Here is a 17443-nt window from a genome sequence, read left to right as displayed (position 1 = left end):
TTGATCTCCTTGTGCCTCAGTTTCCTCATTTGCAAACCAGGGCATAATAATAGAATCTCTCTCGTAGGGTTGCCTGAAGTTTAAATGAGTTAATTCAATTAAAGCACTTACTATTCCTGGCACAAGATGAGGATTCGTAAGCATCGGTTGTTATTCGCGCCACTATTCTCATCCTATGGCCACATTGCTTGGTCTGTGAAGCCAGAGGGCAGCTCCAGGGCCCCAGGGGCTGAACTGGCCAGGGGCCCAGTGCTCTGGGCTCCAGTGTGGCCCTGCCCCTTCTTCCTTGAAACCTTTGCTCTCTGAATCTCCTTCACCAAACACACCCATCCCTTAGCAAGGTTTGAGAAGGCAGCGATCACACTGGGTGTCTGGGAACACAGTCTGTCTGTAAAGTCCTGGGCCTGCATAAGCCTGCCGTTCTTCTTGGCTGCCTCTGGCTTTCCACCCCCAGGCCAGAAGCAGAGTGAGAGAAACCATTGTTCTTGTGGCGGTTGTCTTTTAAAAATTGGCCATTTGAGGCCCTTTCAACTGACTTCCCATTGTACATAGAGGAAACCCAAGGACCAGAAAAGTAGGGTACCGTCCCCCCGTGTTAAGTGGCAAGCTGTGCCTCCGAGCGCAGACTAAGAGCCCTTTCCCAGACACTGGGCGCTGTGCCCAGGGGCTCGTCTCCGGCCACGCTGTGGCTGTGAGCTACCAGCACTCAGCTCTGCTCTTAGCACAGCTCTGGGCTCAGCTAATGCTTGTCCTGCAAGGACCACAGAGGCACATCTTCTGCCCTCATGGTGTACAGAGGAGGAAACTGAGGCCCGGAGAGGAGGACTGGCTGGCTGCTCTGGGTCACACAGTGAGTGGGGACGGGGGCCAGTGCTGTGCTCCCTCCCCTCCCGCCTTTCTGTCCAGTCAGTGTGCTTGCTGAGCACCTCCGCGGGGGAGCTGGGGCCCTGTGCGAGTGCTGTGGGTGCCAGGAAGAGGGGCGGGAGAGACTGGCTCTGGGGGCCAGGCCTGAGGCATAGGACAGACAACAGGATGTGTCTCAGCCCCACCCCGCAGCCCAGGAGTCAGTGTCTCCATTCACATTAGGAGGGGAGGCTGGAGAGGGGGAAGGCCAGGCTTGTTCTTCTACAGTTGGGGAAACTGAGGCAGAGAGCTTCAGAGCAAAATAGTGATTCATTTGGGTTCAGGAGAGTCCCTACCAATGCTTTCTGCTCTCAGCCCCCTAACTTCCAAATCTCTGGCCCAGGTACCCCAAGCCTCTGAGGGCATCCCCAGACCGGAGGGACCAGGACTCGGGGGGTGAAGCCCACTGTGCCTCTCACTTGCAGGATGACTTTGGAACGAGTCACAGCCCTTCCCTGGTCCTCACCTGCACAGGGTGTCAATGGTGATCTCTGGCCTCACGCATCCCCTGAGGGCTGACATCCCCTGAGGGTGACTTTTCTTTGAAAGTTATAAAGTGAAGGGTATGTGTGAGGTTCATGAAGGGAACTCAGGAAAACTAGCAGTTGCAGGGGGGTGGGGGCAGGTCGCAGTCTCCAAGGAGGCAGGTTCCTGTGCAAGGGCTCCACGCTCTGGGGCGCCTTTAGCATTACTCTACTTTTCGTATTTGCTTATGTAATTAATTTGTCTTTTTATTGCCCCTAAAATAGACTTTACCACAAGTGTAAGGAAATAAAGAGAAGCAGAAACAGAGAGAGAGCGAGCAAGGAAGAAAGAAAAGAAGGAAGAAAGGAAGAAAGAAAGAAGGAAAGAAAAAAAGAAAGAAAAAGATAAAAAGACAAAGAAAGAATCATAGTGGTAACTCCCGGGAAAACCGCTGTTACCATTTTGGTGGCGCTCCTTCCAGACTTTTCTCTGTGCATGACTATCAAAATACCTAGATGTACCTGTGTGTTAAAGACTATAGCATAATATTTTCTATGTTGTTTTATAAAGTTTTCTCTCTTTTCCACTTACCAATATTTTGATAACATTTCATCTTGTCAACGAATGTTCATCTCCAGCGCCTTTTTTCCCTTGCGGCTGTGGACACCTCGTGGACGGGTCTACTGTGTTTGGGTGAGCCAGACACGACAAGTCCAAGTGGTTCAAGGGACGGGCGCTGTAACAGCCTGGGTGGTGAGGCTGGGGGTGGAGTGAGAGGCCTCCCAGAGGTGAGGTCTGTCTGTGGACAACTCAGACGGGGAGGGGACTCTAGACAGTGACTGGGGAGGGAGACGGGCCAGCTGCCCGTGAGCCAGGCACAGATCCGCCTGCTCCCAAGCCCTCCTTTGCCTGCTCAAGGGGCCTCTTGCAGAGCTGGGGATGGCTCTCCCCAAAAAAGACTCTGCCACCTTGCTGAGCCAGCAGGGCCACCCCCGTGTGGCCAGACCAGCCGTGGAGGACACACAGTGGGCAGTGTGGCTTGGGGCTCGCCTCACTCCTTGCTCTGCCCTGCAGACGCTGAGTCCCTGAGAGGCGACTTACTTCCATGGCAGTGAGGCCAAAGGCTGCACTTGTGGACCTGAGGAAGGCCTTGAAAAGGCAAGGGAGCAACTTGTTTTGGACTCAAGGCTCAGCTGATCTTACCTGTCTTGTGACAGGTGGGGACATGGAGGCCCAAGGCCCCACAGCAGGTGATGGAAGTGCCAAGCCCAGTGACCAGCCTGGGGTCCATTCTGTGCCAGCTCACCTGCAGGGAGCATTGCTGCTGAGGTCACAGTTCCTGGAGCCAGACTGCTCCTGGCACCGCCATGCACACTCACGGTCAGATGTGTGACAATGGGTGAGTCACTTAACTTCTCTGTGCCTCAGTTTCCCCTTCCCTAAAGTGGTTATAAGAACTGTCACATATATCACAGGATTGCTGTGCTGCTTAAACAAATTAGTACACGTGAAGTGTTTTGAATGGCGCCCTGCACACAGTAGGCGCTCAGAAACGTGAGCTGTTTTCTTTCTGGCACTCCAGAAAAGGGGTAGGGTGGCTCGTGTCCCCTCCCTGCCCTCACCAAAGTCTTCAGCCCTACAGTTTTCTGAACTGGCAGAACACACAGACGTGAGGGCGTCACTTTTTGGGTGTCCCCCGCTGAGGGACCTGGGATTGTCCTTTTTGCACTGTCTTCTCTCGGGAGGTGCTGTCCTCCAGGAGCCTGGATTTTATGCATATTTTTCTTTGTCGTGTCACAGGGGACAATCACTTACCCTCTCTTGAAAAACAGGAGTCGGACTTCAGAGCGGTTATAGCTTCTTCCAGTGCCAAAGCGGAGGCTTCCTGGACGCAGCCCGGGACGGAGCGGCCTGGCAGATGGGGACGTGGCGGGCGTTATGGGCTGAATTGTGTCCCCCTCCCCAGAAATTCACATGTTGAGGTCCTAACCCCAGTGTCAGAATGTGGCTGTATCTGGAGACAGGGTCTTTAACGAGGTAATTGAGTTAAAATGAGTTCATTTAACCCAATGTGACTGGTGTCCTTACGAGAAGAGGGGATCAGGACACAGACACACACAGAAGGAAAAGCACGTGAAGATATGGGGACAAGGTGGCCACCGACAGGCCAAGGAGAGAGGCCGCAGGAGAAACCGGCCCTGCGGACACCTTGATCTTGGACTTTGAGCCTCTAGAATTGTGAGAAAATAAATTTTGTTGTTTGAGCCACCCAGTCCGTGGTTCTTTGTCATGGCGGCCCACGCAAACCAACGGGTCAGAGGTTGTATGTCTGGCCCCACAAGGACGGCCTTGATTCACCAGGCCGCCAGGACCTGACGAGGGCATGACTGCATGAGCCCCCAGTGCTTCCAAACGAGGAGAGAGTCCTTCATCATTGGGCCTGTGAACACTGGGGTCTCTGGGATGATAAAAAATAGCCCTGCTGTGTGCCCAGCCCTGGCCATTCCTGTCTCCCTTGGTCATGTCCACACTTCAAGGTGGATATTCTTAGTCACGTTTTCCAGAGGGAGAAACAGACGCTCAGAATGTCACCTGCCCAGAGGTTCCAGCCTTGGGCTGCCTGGCCCCCACCATGCTCTTTCCTGCATAGCCTGGTGCTCCTCCAAGAAGGTCTCCCACCGTGCCCCAGGGGGTCCTACGCCCTGTCACTGGGTGGCAGCCGGGACCCTGGCCCCCCTGGCCCCTGGGGATGAGGGAGAGTGGGAAAGCTCCCAGGCTCCCGGCGGGAACGCCCTCCCCCAGCCGTCCTCAGCTCTTTCTCTGTTGTTTCTTTGCTCAGCTGGGCCCTGTTATCTTCCTCTGAGTCTGACGCCTAGTTCTTCCTGTTTAAAATTCAGACTCTGGGCTTTTCCTTTGGGGGCGGTTGTGTGTTTGTTTTGTGTTTTGGATTCTCCACCAGCCCCTATCTCGGGCACTTTAGGTCACCCAGGCTCAGCCAACCCTGTTTGCTGTAGCCCAGCGCCCAGGTGAGCGAGCGCTATTCCTCTGCCCAGTGGCTGGGGCCTTGGGGTAGTGGGGAGGAGGGAGGAGCCAGTGGCTTTGACCCCGGCTGTAATAGCCAGAGCCCCGCCCTCCTGCTCCCTCTCACCTGCCCCAGCCGAAGCTCAGGGTCTCTGTGCTCCCTCTCCTTTGAGACCAGCACATCCCAGGAAAGAGATTCAGCCACAGAACAAGAAAGGAAGTTTTGGATATGAGTCACCCTGATGAGCTCTACTCCTGAGAGCCGAGACAGGCCCTGGAGAACCTAGTACGTGCTGCCTACATGGGAGAGAGCACCGAACCGGGAGTCAGGAGACCTGGGTTCCTGTCTTGGCTTTCCACCCCATGCTGTGTGAGCTTGGGCACATCACGTCCCTCTCTGGACCTCAGTTTTATCACAGGAAGGTGGCTGAGGAGTTGAGCCAGCCAGTCCCTGAGGGCCGACCAGCCTGATGAGCTGTGATTTTAAGTCTTCCTGAGATGCTCTTACGGACAGAGAGCAGGCAGGGGGTGAAGCACGCACGGCCTCCAATGTGCAGACCCAGTGCCACCTCCTCCAGGCAGTCACCCTTCTCTAAGGCCCCACTGTACTTCCTGCCCCTACCAGAAACATCAGGAAGGCTTCAGGGTGGAGTGAGACCGCGGGAAGTTTCTTAATCTCTCTGAGCCTCAGTGTGCCCCTCCGTCAGATGGAGGTGATGTCCATCTTGCAGGACTGCCAATGGCACCTAGCGCCCAGGAGGTGCTGAGGGAATGGTGGGTCCGGTTGTCATTATCTCCTGGTGAGAGCATGAATGTGAGGGCTCCTTGCTGGCTGTGAGCTCCTAGAGGGCAGGCGTCGGGTCTGACCCATCCTTGGGTACCCCGGCCCACAGACCATTCATTGAGCAGGGGGACGCCTGCAGGGACATGGCATCAGCCCCTCTGGAGCCCCATCTCACATCCCCTCGGCTCGCCTCTGTCCTCCTCCAGCTCTTTCTGAGGCAACTAGCTCTGCACGGGGGTAAAGTGACAGCCCTGGCCTTGCAGCCTGCTCCGTGCTTGCTTTCTGCCCCAGGTGATGGGAACAAGTGGATAAAATTAACCTGGGGGGACCGATTCTGAGCTGCATTCTTCCCTCTGAGGGTCCCCAGCACGGAGCCCCAGGTGCCCACAGCTGTAACTAACTCCTTAATTCCCCTTAGGTTGGCTTTCCTTCCTCCTCTGTTCCACTCATCCCAGCCCCTCATTTCTGACCTTGGGGGGCATCTAGGAGAGGCCAGAGTCTTTGAGGAATGTCCCCCGGGGTCGCGGTACGTGTGTGAGCGGCAGCTGGCATGCCTGAAACCCTCAGGCTGCAGCCCGACAGTGGAGCCAGCCCTGCGAGGGTCTCTGCCTGCATTCCCTCTGCTCCTCTCACCAGCCCGAGGAGCGAGGGATGCATTGCCCTGTGGATGGAGCAGCTGGCTGGAGGGCCAGAGCTGAGCCAGGCTTCACTCTTTTCCTCCTTCTGTTTGTGGTTTCAGAATATCTTTTCTGGTTCTTGGTTTTGGAAGAGTCTAGCTGTCCGTCCCCATCTCTCAGCCCTTCCCCTTCGAGCCCTCAGGGAAGGCCCCATAGCTCAGGGGCAGGGGCTGAGAGGCTTCCTGTCCCCACCCGGGGCCCTGGAGACCCCAGATCGGGGGAAAGCTGGCTGCCCTAGGGAGCCTTGCACAGGCCCCGCCATGAGGAGGGCAAGCTATGATCCCAGCCCCAGTGCCCTGGGCTGGTTACTTAACCTCTCTGCGTCCCCGCTCCCTCATCTGTAAAGGAGGGATGACCGCAGAGCCAACCTCAGGGGGCCCTTTCGAAGATTGAGTCAAATAACACAGAAAACACCTGGACATCAGGAGCTGGGTCTATTTGATTTCTGTGTTCTGAGTGGTTCTCTGCCCCTCAGACAACAGAATTGGGTTTCGGCAGACTTGGGTGAGGTATGGGGTGGGAAAGAGCCTGGAGCTTAGAGCCAGAGAGCTAGGTCCCAGCCTGGCATTGCCACTGCCTGGCTGTGGGACTTTGTACACAGGGATAATTGTGGGGAGGCCTCAGTGAGATGGTAGGGCCAGTGTGCTGGGGCCTGTCCCCGCTGGCCTGGTCCCAGTCCCCACCCCAGCCAGCCTGGGCACCAGGACAGGCGGGCACAGTGATCACTGGGCCGCCGGCTCCCAGCATCCTGCCGCCAGCTCCCCAGGCCGCCCGGCGGCACGTCCTGCCCTGCCCAGCCCGCCGGGGAGGCTGAGGGCTTGGAGCCGATGGAATCAGCGTGCCCTTCCCTCCTTTGTCTGCTGGTGCTTCCTTCCCTTCACAGCATGCTTTCTTTTTTCTGGTTTATCAGGCCCTGGGGAGAGCCGGGGCCAGCCAGGCTCCCAGCCGAGCACCCCTGGGAGGCCGCCAGCTGGGAGCAGACGTCTCGTCTCTGGGGCCGGCGGCTCAGCCATCCTCTCCCTCCACCTGACCCCGGCCAGGCAGACAGCCCCTCTCCCAGCCTGGGGGAGGCCACCCAGTTCCTGGGGCCCCAAAGCCTCCCTTTCAGAGGCTCGAAGACTGAGGGGTGCTTAGGATACACTGAGGCCCCCCTCCTCACTTTAGGAGGGGGAAACTGAGGCCCAGAGCAGGAAATGCCTGGCTCACAGCCCAGGGCTCCGTCCCTGTCAGCATACAGCTGCCTGCTGTCTTGCCCAAGGCAACTGGCAAGTCAGGGGATGTGCGCTCTGAAAGACCTGGCCCTGTCACTCACTCGCCAGCTGGGCAAGGGAAGTAACATCTGTGCCTCAGTTTACAAACTGTACAGTGGGCATAATGGTGGCCGCCTCATGGGCTGTTTTGAAGGCTAGAGGAGATAATGTAGATGTTCCCCACCCTAGCGCGGGCATTCTCTCTAGAGCAAGTGAATTGCCCCCCGGTGGCAAAAATTGGTTCAGGGAGGGGGTATGAAAAAATCGTAAGTCACAGGTATGCATATGGTACTTAAACAGCATATCTGGGGTGTCAGAATTTTGTGCAGGGTGGTGATTAGGAAAGACTGTCGCTGAAGGCTCCTGGGGTGGGGTAATAATGCAAGGGAAGGTTGAGAAACTCTGTCCTGGAGTGAGAGCTCGGGTAGTCAATCCTTTCCTCTCTTCTCTGGCTGGTCCCACCTGTCAGAGGCTTTAGGGTAAGATCAGGAATTAGGTCGTGCTCACCTTCTCGAAGCCTCTGGAGAGCAGGCGGTGGGATCGCCCAAGTTCAGACACTGGAAACTCACTTATTTGTTCTTCATGCCTCTGACATTGGCCCCAGGTCACGAAGCTCCCCCTGAGAGCAGGGTGCAAGGTGGGCAATGACGACCCTGGGCCCAGCTCTCAACAAACAGGCGGGACAAATGAGGGGGGAGATGTGAGAAGCCTGGACTCGAGGTGAGACCAATGCCCTGCGGGCAGCTAGGTGTGGTGGCAAGCTTGTCCAACCCAGAGAAGAGGGGACATTTGGGGTGGGCTGTGATGGATGGGTAGGAGTTTCTCAGATGGAAAAGAGCAGAAGGAAGTGCTGGGTAGAGTGAAGTGCAACCTGAGTTAAGACACAAAAGTGTGCCTGAGGGCTGTGAGTGGGACAGGAGCCGCGGTGGAGAGGTGGCGGGGGTAGGGGACTACCACACCTAGTGTGGCTTCGTGTGGCAGCCATGTTCGTAACTCCTCTTTGGTCCTATTTCTCTCCTATAATGTCCTTTTTATATACAAGTCACGTGTGTCCTTTGTAGAAAGGTTGGACAGCCTTGAGGAGCAAACAGAGGCACCAATCTTCTCCGAAGGGAGTTTTTGAAGGAGTTTCGCCTCTTTAATCGGCGTCCCCCACTGTCCCTGATGAGCCTGCCCTTCAGCAGGCAGGAAGGATACACGCACCCTCGGCTCTCAGTGCCCAGCACGGCGCTCGATGCTTTACATGCATGAATCAATTTCCTGCCACACTCTGTGGGAAGGGCGCTCTTTCCCTCCTTTTCACGGTGGGGAAACTGAGGCCCAGAGCCGTCAAGTTACTCTAAGTCACACTGCTGGTGAGTGGCGGAGCCTGCACTGGAGCTCAGGCCTATGGGTCTTCTGAGCCTCCTCTCACCGCGCTGGGGCCACAAACAGGCCTCAGGGCTCCAGGAACTGCTGACACCGCAGGTGAACTCCGGACAGGTGGAGAGTTTTTCTGGGACAAGGTCAACAGTCTTCTTTAGACTCCCAGATGGGTCCGTGCCCCAAATCAGAACCACTGTGGGCCCCAGAAGAGCTCCCGGAGCTCAGGGCCCTTCTCCTGGGAGTCACAGACACACAGCTCCTTTGGGAGGACCGTGGTGGGCCCCACTGTGGGACAGGAGAGGGAGCTCAGAGCAGGAGAGAACTGGGTCCTCAGGGGGCCTCTTCTCTGTGGGGCTAGCTGATCTCTCTGGCTTTGTCCAGTGCTCACGCTGTGATTTCGATGATCAGCTCACCCATCACAGCTTTTGTTCACGCGGTCCTCTCGGCCAGCGGTGGCCTACCTCTCTTTTTGTCTGACCCACCCATACCCACCTTTCGAGGCCTGCCTCAAAGGCCACTGCTTCTGGGAAGTCTTCCCGGATCTCACAAACTAGAAGTGCTAGTGCTTTGTTCTGGATCTCTCCTCTCAGTGCTTGTATCCTGACAGCACCTCTGGGAATTTTGTCCTTGCCAGCCCAGGAACAATCTGAAAGTGGGGGCTGTTTGGCTCAGTCAGATTCCCCAGCACCAGCACAATGCCTGACATTTAGACAATGCTCTGTGAGTTTATTGAATGAACGACCCAGTGAAGGAGTGAGTGAGTGAGTCAATAAGAGGACGAAGCTCTACGCACCTCCTTTCCCAGCCCCTAAGGGTCAAGGGCCTGGAAAGCCGCCCCCACAGCCTGCGTCTCAGCATCCTGGGGTACTCGGCCTGCAGGTGGTCTTTGAGGTGGCTCAGCTGGGAAGGCTGGGTGAAGGGCACGTACCGGTTTATTTGGCTGGGCTGGCCGGCTGCGGGCACAATGCTGCCCTAGCCTGGGGAAGCTCACGGGGCTGTGGAGGAGCGAGATGGGGAGGCTTGCAAGCTCTGGAGACTCTGACTGCACTGGCTGCCCGGTTCCCCTGCCACCTGGGCCAGCCTCCTAGCCATCGGCACATCTCCAGAGCCAGGGCACAGAGATGGTTGAGCAGGTGCCGGCGGCCATCAAGCCTGGTCAGAAGACAGAAACCACTCCTGAGAGCAACTGGGTCCAGAATACAGACAGGGAAACTAAGGCCTGTAGACAAGAAGGCCCCTGCCCCAGAATCCATCATCATCAATGAGCTGGAATCATAGAAGCTGAGTAGGATAGGGACTCAAATGTTACTTGGTCCAATTCTAGGAATTATTTTTCTTTACATTTGTTTGAAAAATGGGAGGTGGTGTCTGGAAGGCCACGCATCAAGTGAGAATCATCATAACTGCCTTTTGTCTTGTGGTTGTTACATGTCAGACATGAGGCTAAGTGTTCCACTTCTAGAATAGTGTCCATTTTGTAAATGAGGAAACAGTGGCTCAGAGAAGTTAAGCAACCTGTTAAAGGTCACACAGCTGCCAAGTGATACAGTCTGGACTGAACTCAGGTCTAGGTGGCCGCTTTGTGCTTGCACTCCTGACCGCTTGGCAATACTGTCTCTTGTCACTCGGGTAGACTTCTGGATGAATTACCTTGCTTGATTTTTGTTTATCTGTATTTTCTAAATTTTCTTCAATGAGTATGGAATACTCGTATAATAAAATCAGCTAAATGAAAACAGCAGCTATGTATGAGTTTGTGTGTATGAATGTGTGTTTTAGTGATTTTCAACTAACAACAGAGAATTTTTGCAGCTCTGAGTGTCTCCAGGCATCTCTGTACACCCTCCCCTAAGCCAGCTGCGTCATTCTTTAAGCAGCAGCTCCTCTCCAAAAATTATTCAACAGAGGCCCCTCAGTCTCCCCCTGATGCGCATTTAACCAACTGCAAAGTCACTGGTGCCCTTTGAAAACACGGCCCCCCCACCCCCCATTCAGAATTTCCCACACTCAGGTGTTGAGGCAGCAGGGAGAGCCCTGGCCTGGGAATCTGGGATCCTAAGGTCTGGTTGTTGCCCTGGTCTGTAGCCCTGAGCAAGCCCCTGTCCCCACCCCCTGGGCCTCAGTTTACTCATCTGTCAATAAGGGGTTGTATGAGGTGAGCTCTGAGGACCCTTCCTGCCCTCATGGTCCTGTTTGCGGAGCATTCTGTCAACTGCAGAGCTGAGCTAGAGATGAAGGCACGTTGGGTTGTCCTGCATCTCGATGATGAAGGAATTGCAAACAAGTTGACCTGCCAAGCTATTGGCAGAGCACAGGCGGCTTCACGCTCAGGTGAGAGCCCTCCAGGTAATTCCTCCCACGTGTGTTTGTGAATGCAGAGTTCATCGGGTCCTGCTCTGTGGACATAGGGTGTCGGATCATACATACCGCCCCACGACCCAGCCCTAGAATGCCTACCAGCTTCTCAGGTTTGGATGCTCCATCTTGGCGGTTGATCTCTAAGGAGGATCTAGCAAGAAGTGGCTGTTCAATGTGTACATCCCTTCTTGGAGAGTTTGCAGAGGATCAGGGAAGATGGCGGGGGCAGTGCTTATCAGAAAGGAGTGGCAACCTCAGAGGACATTCAGGATGGGAGACGGGCAATGGAGATGCCTTCCTGAGGCCTCCTGGAGCACCTCCATGTAAGCCAGTCCAGTTGGCATGATGGCCAGTGGGGATGTCCCCATCTTGAAACAGGCTCCCCCTGCAACCATCCTGCTGGTCCAGCCTGGGGCTGTGCTACTTACTCTCTGTCTGTCCCCGAAGCCCCATCTTTCTGTGGCCATGATTCCCCGGAGCCAGGTCTGTTAGGCCAGACCTCTTCCTCATGGTAGTCCTGACCTTATAGGAAGGGCAAAGTTCTGTCTTCCCTGTCCATCACCAAGCTGGAGAAATACAGGGACCAAGAAGAGCCAGCAGGCAGGAGAGGCTTCCTGGAGGAGGGGTGTCTGAGCAGCAACTGCAGATCACCAGGCAGAAGAAATAGCCTGTGCAAAAGCGTGTGCAGAGGCGGGGAGGCTTGGCAGGAGATGAGACTTGGAGCTGTAAATCCTGGACCCCGGAAGCTGTGCCGGGAAACCCGGGCTTGTTCTAAGGCTGATGGGGAAGCAGAGAACCAGCATGAAGCGAGAGCTGAGGACAGATCCACGTTTTAGAAAGCAGTGGTTCTGGGAGGGAGAGGAGGGGGCCTCCTGGGTCAGGTGTGACAGAGAGGGTGGGAGTGGTCAAGGAGGACTCTAAGTTTCTGGCTGGGGGAATGTAGGGGTGTCTACACACGTCCTCCGGGGCAGGATGCTTTCAGAGAGCCCAAGGAAAGCCAGGTGGGGTGTCCAGCATACAGGTGAACCAAGGCGTTTGGAGCAGAGGGGAGGATGTTTGAGAGGCTCGTGTCCAGGCAGTGGTTGAATGTGTGAGCATGGCTGAGGCTGTCTCGAGAGAGTGGGGAGAGGGCGGGGAGCCTGAAGGTGGCATGTGCCTGTGTTAGGGGTAGGGCGAAGGAGAGGACTGGTCAGAAGGGAGGGGGAGACTGGAGAGCATGGGCCCCAGGAGCCACAGAGGGGAGTTCAAGGAGGGAGTAGCCAGCCGGGCCCAGCAGCACAGATGCTCATGTGGATTTGGCCACATGGAGGTCACTGATGAACCCATCAAAAGCCGTTCAGTGGAGGCGTGAAGCAGAAAGCAGATGGACGCACAGAGGCCAAGCCCCTGGCGTCTCTTTGGTGGGCACCTGCCATAACCTCCTGTCCGGTCTCCCTGCTCTGTCCTCACCCCTCGAGTCCATTCACCACAGTGGATGGAGGGCTCTCAGACACACAGCTGGGTCCCTGGCTTGCCCCCAGGTTTCTAATGCTCTGTGCCTTCCCACCACCACCCCTACCAGGGACCACCAGGCTTGACACCTTCTGGCCTCTGCTCCTCCCCATTCAAGCTTTGGGCCCCTGCTCTGAACAAGGGGTCTGCTTCTGGCTTCTCCAACCTGTGGGGGTCCCCTTCGGCTTCAGCACCTCCACATGGGAGACCCCCACGGCCCACACGCTGGCCCCTTCACCCTGGTCTACCCAGCGGTCAGATGTCTGGTCAAACTGCCTTCTAAAGGAAGCTTCCGTTTAGAAGGGAACCCCCTCCCCACTCCCCACTCCAAAGTCGGGTGTCCTCTTGTTTACACGTGCTGTGCCCGCTGCAAAATGCTCACAGCTGCAGATAAGCTTTTAGTTGTGCAGCTTATTGGTCTTTCTCTTTAGAATGTGAAGTCCTGTGAGGCCCAGGGACCGGTTCTGCTGTGTCCTCGCAACACCACACACAGCCTGGCATGGAGTAAGGGCCTGGTGCGTTTGAGTGAATGAGTATTAATGAATGACAGCGAGGTACAAAAGGAGGAGCACAGATCAAGCCCAGTCTGTTGAGAAGTTCAGAAGGAGAGTGTGATCCTGGCAGGGGCCGCGACTTAGCTAAGCTGTGCCAGCGACCCTCAGTCTTCCCAGCTGTAGTAAAAGGGTGGTAACTGTTGGTCACACAGGATGGTCCTAAACGACCGCTCACCACCTGTGAAGTCTTCAAGCACAGCCCTTGTTGGGCTGGGGGTTGGGCCCCCTGCACCATCATCTCAGGATCCGGAGCCCCGGGGGGCAGGAAGAGCCCGCTCCTGACCCCCACCCCAGTGGGACCGGCTCTCTCTCGAGCCCAGCCCCCAGAGCTGAGAAAACCCACTACCAGTAGGGCAGTAGGGCCTGCTGGCTTCAGCCGCTCCATTCCCTGCCCGCCCCAGTTCCCGGGCCCCACAGCAACACCCCCAAAACTGGAGCACCCGAGGGTGAGACCAGGGAGGGAGGCCCTTGTCCCCGAGGGCGGCGCAGTAGGGTCACCATGGGGACGGGGGCAGGGTGCTAGCAGGGTGAGACCAGGAGGGGGCCCAGCGCCCCCGCCGGCCCTCCCTGCCGCCCGCCGGATGCGAGTCTGGTTTCGGATCCAGCGCGGCCGGCCGGGCGGGAGGGGCGGCGCGGAGCCGCCGCCTTATCGGCCTGTCTCCGGCCGTCTCGGCCGCCCCGGCTGGCGGGCGCTGCCCGGCCGCTCCCGCTCCCGCTCCCGGCTCCACGCCGGCGGCGGCGGGGCCCTCCGGACTCCCCGAGGGCAGAGGGGTGGGGGTTGGGGTGGGGTGGCCCGGGAGCAGAGCAGAGGGGCCCTGCTGCCAGCCCCTTGGGCCTGGGGGGGCGGGGGTGCTGGTAGGTGGAGGGGCCAGGGAGGCCCCCTCCACCCCCTTGGCAGCCACTGTGGGAGGAACTGGCCAACTTGGGGCCGGGGAGGGCCTTTTGGGGAGATAGCTCCCCCACCCCCTACCCCAGCAAGATCTTCCCCATCCAGGGTCCAGAGAGGCTTTCTTTTCCTGGGCCTGGGTGTCAGTGGCACAGAGGCAGGCCAGCTGAGCCCCAGAATATGCCAGCCTCCAGTGAGGCCTGTGGGGCCCAGGCCCTGACAGAGCTCAGAGGGCAGGTCCATCAGCAGTGGGCGCTGATGGCTGAGTCCCCTCTCCAGCACTGTCTCTGTTCTCATCCACATGGTCCGCATCTGCCCTGGTTGCTCCCTCTGCTTAGAATGGCCTCTTCAGCTCAGCTTCTAGGAAAATCCTCTCTCTCTCAGGTGCCACACACATACCCCCCAGCCACTAGGTGCTGGGGGTCTAGAACCTCACAGATGATAAAAGGACAAGAGGGATCCACTCTGCCCCCTCCACTGCAGGTGGTCTGAAGAAAGCAGGAGGCGGCAGGTGAAGGCCCTTGGGATGGGGAGGTGGGATAACCTGCTCTCGGGGCTCTGAGGAAGGACGGCCCTGCAGGGGATACCTGAAGGTGAGTCCCAGCCAGATTTCAACAGAGCCCCTGCCAGCGACAGGGCCAACTGTCAGCTAGAGGGAGGCAGCGGTGAAGAGCTTGGGCAGGGATGGAGCGGGCATTGTGGGGTCCCCAGGGAGGAGAAAAGCCGGGGAATACCCAGGAGGAGATGTTTGAGTCAGTCCAGGGTGGTTAAAAGGAAGAAGGTAGAGAGGAGGAAGGCAGAGAGCCCAACAGGGCGAAGGCCGGAGGCCAGTGGGAGGACTCGGGCAGAGCAGAGGCAGGTGTAGGGGTGGCTGGAGGAGGTGGAGATGGAGGGGCAGGTGGGGCCACATGGAGAAGGCTCTTCCACCCCAAGGCAAGGACAGAAGAACAGGTTTCATGTTACACCACTGTTACTTTACCACATTAATAAAATGATAAATAATAATAATAGGTGATATACCCATTTGACAGTCAAGCAAACTGTGGCTCAGGCAAATGACTTAGCTAGACTACATCCATAACTGGGGGAACTGGAATTTGAACGCAGATAAGCCTGTCACAGAAGCCCAGGCTGCTGCCTTCCTGCCACAGCATCCAGGGAATGGGGCTGTGGAGAGGCCTTTGGGTCCACTTGCCCCACCTTCCTCCCACCTCTTTTGATGCATGAAGACACCCAGGGTCCAGGAGGGGCCAGATTTGGCCCCATTTTCCTTCTTCCTAATTTGATACCATCCTCCCAGTATTCCCAGGCCAGGAGATGATTAATAACACAGATTTCCATCCCCCTTCCAGCCTCCTGCCCTCCCATTTAGTGGGTCCCCAGCAGGGCCTGGGGATCTGTATTTTTAGCAAGCATTTTGGTGATTCTGGGTCTTCCTTGTGCCCTCAGGCATTTGAAGCCCATAAACTTTCCCTCAAGCCCCTCGCTGAACCCCTTCTGGGCTGGCTCTCTCCCTACCCCCCTCAGTCTGCTCCCCAGGGCCACACATTCTCCCCGTTCTCCTCCAACTGTGCCCACCCCAGGCCCTTCCTCTTCAGGAACCCCCTCTCTCGCAAAAGTGAAAACACGTGGTTGCCTAGGCAACCGCATCCCTCCTCCCTGCCTGCCTTGAGACCTCCCAGCGTCTCACAACCGTTCAGAAGAATATTTCAAATACCAGCCTCACCAGGCGGGGGCTGACAAAGGCTGAGTTCCCCTCAAAGCCTTCTCTCTGAGGGGCATAGCCCCGCTCCCCTCGAACCTGGGGGCCTGGAGTCTCAGGGGCAAGTTCCAGGCCATCGCCTTGGTTACTGTCCTGGCCCACTCTGCTCGCCGGCTCTCAGCTGCGAAGCTCATTGCTATTCGGCCTTAGAGATCCCTTTAGAAGGGGAGGCCAGAGCCCAGAGAGGGAAGGGACTGACCCAGGTCACACAGCAAAACTGTGGCCTGGGTGAGGGACAGAAGGGACGAGGAAGTAGCATTGGTGGAGTCCCTGCTGCCTGCCAGGCCCAGTGCTGGATGCTCTGGGGGAATTAACGTGTTATCCCTCCCCATAATCCTGGGAGGTCAGTTTTATTCCCATTTTATGGTTGAGAAAACTGAGGCTCAGAGAGATGGAGTACTTTGCCCTAGGTCACCCAGCAAGTGAATGGCAGAGCCAAGTTTCAGGAAACCTGGTCTGTCTCCCCAGAAGGCCACGGTCTTTGCACTTAGACTGTGCTGTTCTCCAGGCTGGGCAGGGGTTGGGGGAATTCTGGGGCTGTGCAGATTCCTTCTTGATTCTTATTTTTGCATTTCCTCATTAGAAGGTTTGGCTGAAGTTTTTTGGGGCCCGGGCTCCAGGTGAGTTCCTCTCCCACTTTCTCTCAGCCCTGGATCCCCTGATCAATATCTCTCATCCCAAGATGCCACTAACTGGGAGAGTGGGGATAAAGAGGTGCCATTTGTACAATTCATGCCTTCTCTCTGGGCTTCAGTTTCCCCACTGGTAATGTGAAGGGGGGGTTGGAATTGAAGACTTTGAAGATCTATTCTAGCTCAGATGTCCTTGGATTCTCACATCAAGTATATGTGTGTGATTGTGTGTGCACTTGTGGGCAGTTAGGTGTGTGTGATTCTGTGAGTGACGGTGTGTGATTGCATGTGGGGGATGGTGAGTATGCAGCATAATAGGGTGCGTGAGTATGTGCATATGGATTATGTGTGCATGACTGTATATGTGTGTGATTATATACGTGTCTGGAGAAGGGTGGTTGTGAATGTGTATATGTTTGGGGATGAGTGTGAGTATGTGTATAATTGTGTGTGTGTGTATATAGGTTGTGATAGTGGATTTGTGTGCAGTTTGGGCTGTCTGAGTAGTTATCGTGAGAGATTGTGTGTGTGTGTGTGTTTATGCATGGGTGATCTGGAGCGACTATGTGTGTGTCATTGTGTGTGGTGGAGGGCCGTGAAGCCTCTTTCCAGCCTGGTGGACCAGGACCTGGGCTGGGCACGACCGCTCCTCCTTGACCCACGCAGATGGGTGCGGCCAGGACAGGCTGAGGTGGGGACCCCATAGCTGCCCGTGATGCCAGCAGGGCAGCAGAGCACATCCCTCCAGTAATCAGCTCCAGACGCTGCTGCGTCGCCTCCTTCTGACGGGAGGACGCTGGCAAGGCGTTCTGGCCCCAGCCAGGTCTCTTTGGGGGAAAAAAATGGAGGGGGAGGAAAAATCCCCCAAAGGCAGATCTTTATTGAAGCATTTCGTGACACGCACACCAACTAATTGATTTCCTTATTAGTAGCAGAGCTTTCTCCCGGCCTTTTCTCCTGCCTGAACTTAGAAAAGTGAAGAGTGGAGAGCCAGCTCAGTACAGACGCTGGGCCAAGTTTCTCCTCGGATCCTCCCCTGGCCCCAGAGTCAGGGCGGATATGTTTGCTTTTCCAGGTCCAACTATAGGTAGAGGGGTGTGACCACCCATGGGATCAGGTTTCAGAAGCCCCCACTATTATCGAGTCATTCCATTTACTTCGGGCTGTTCCTCAGGTCAAAATGCACATGTCGTGGGCAGGCGTTCTGAGTGCCTTAGTCGTTCACACACAGTTCCTGCTGCAGAACTCTTGGAACCTCAGTTTGCTCATCTGTACAAGGGGCCGCTCCTGTTACT

The 17443-nt window shown here is 56.4% G+C and overlaps 1 long non-coding RNA gene across 1 annotated transcript; it reads left to right on the top strand.

Annotated features, from left to right (window-relative positions):
- The first annotated feature begins 670 nt into the window (after nucleotides 1-670).
- LOC138924676 (uncharacterized) lies at nucleotides 671-3632 on the top strand. The gene is made up of 5 exons (XR_011439735.1): nucleotides 671-850; nucleotides 1653-1800; nucleotides 2007-2061; nucleotides 2586-2767; nucleotides 3201-3632. It is a non-coding gene; the product is annotated as an uncharacterized lncRNA (long non-coding RNA).
- Nucleotides 3633-17443: the final 13811 nt, after the last annotated feature.

The sequence above is a fragment of the Equus caballus genome, chromosome 1, assembly GCF_041296265.1.
Source record: "Equus caballus isolate H_3958 breed thoroughbred chromosome 1, TB-T2T, whole genome shotgun sequence".
NCBI lineage: Eukaryota > Metazoa > Chordata > Mammalia > Perissodactyla > Equidae > Equus > Equus caballus.
Note: the sequence above shows the minus strand (reverse complement) of the source record. Positions and strands in the feature narration are given on the sequence as shown.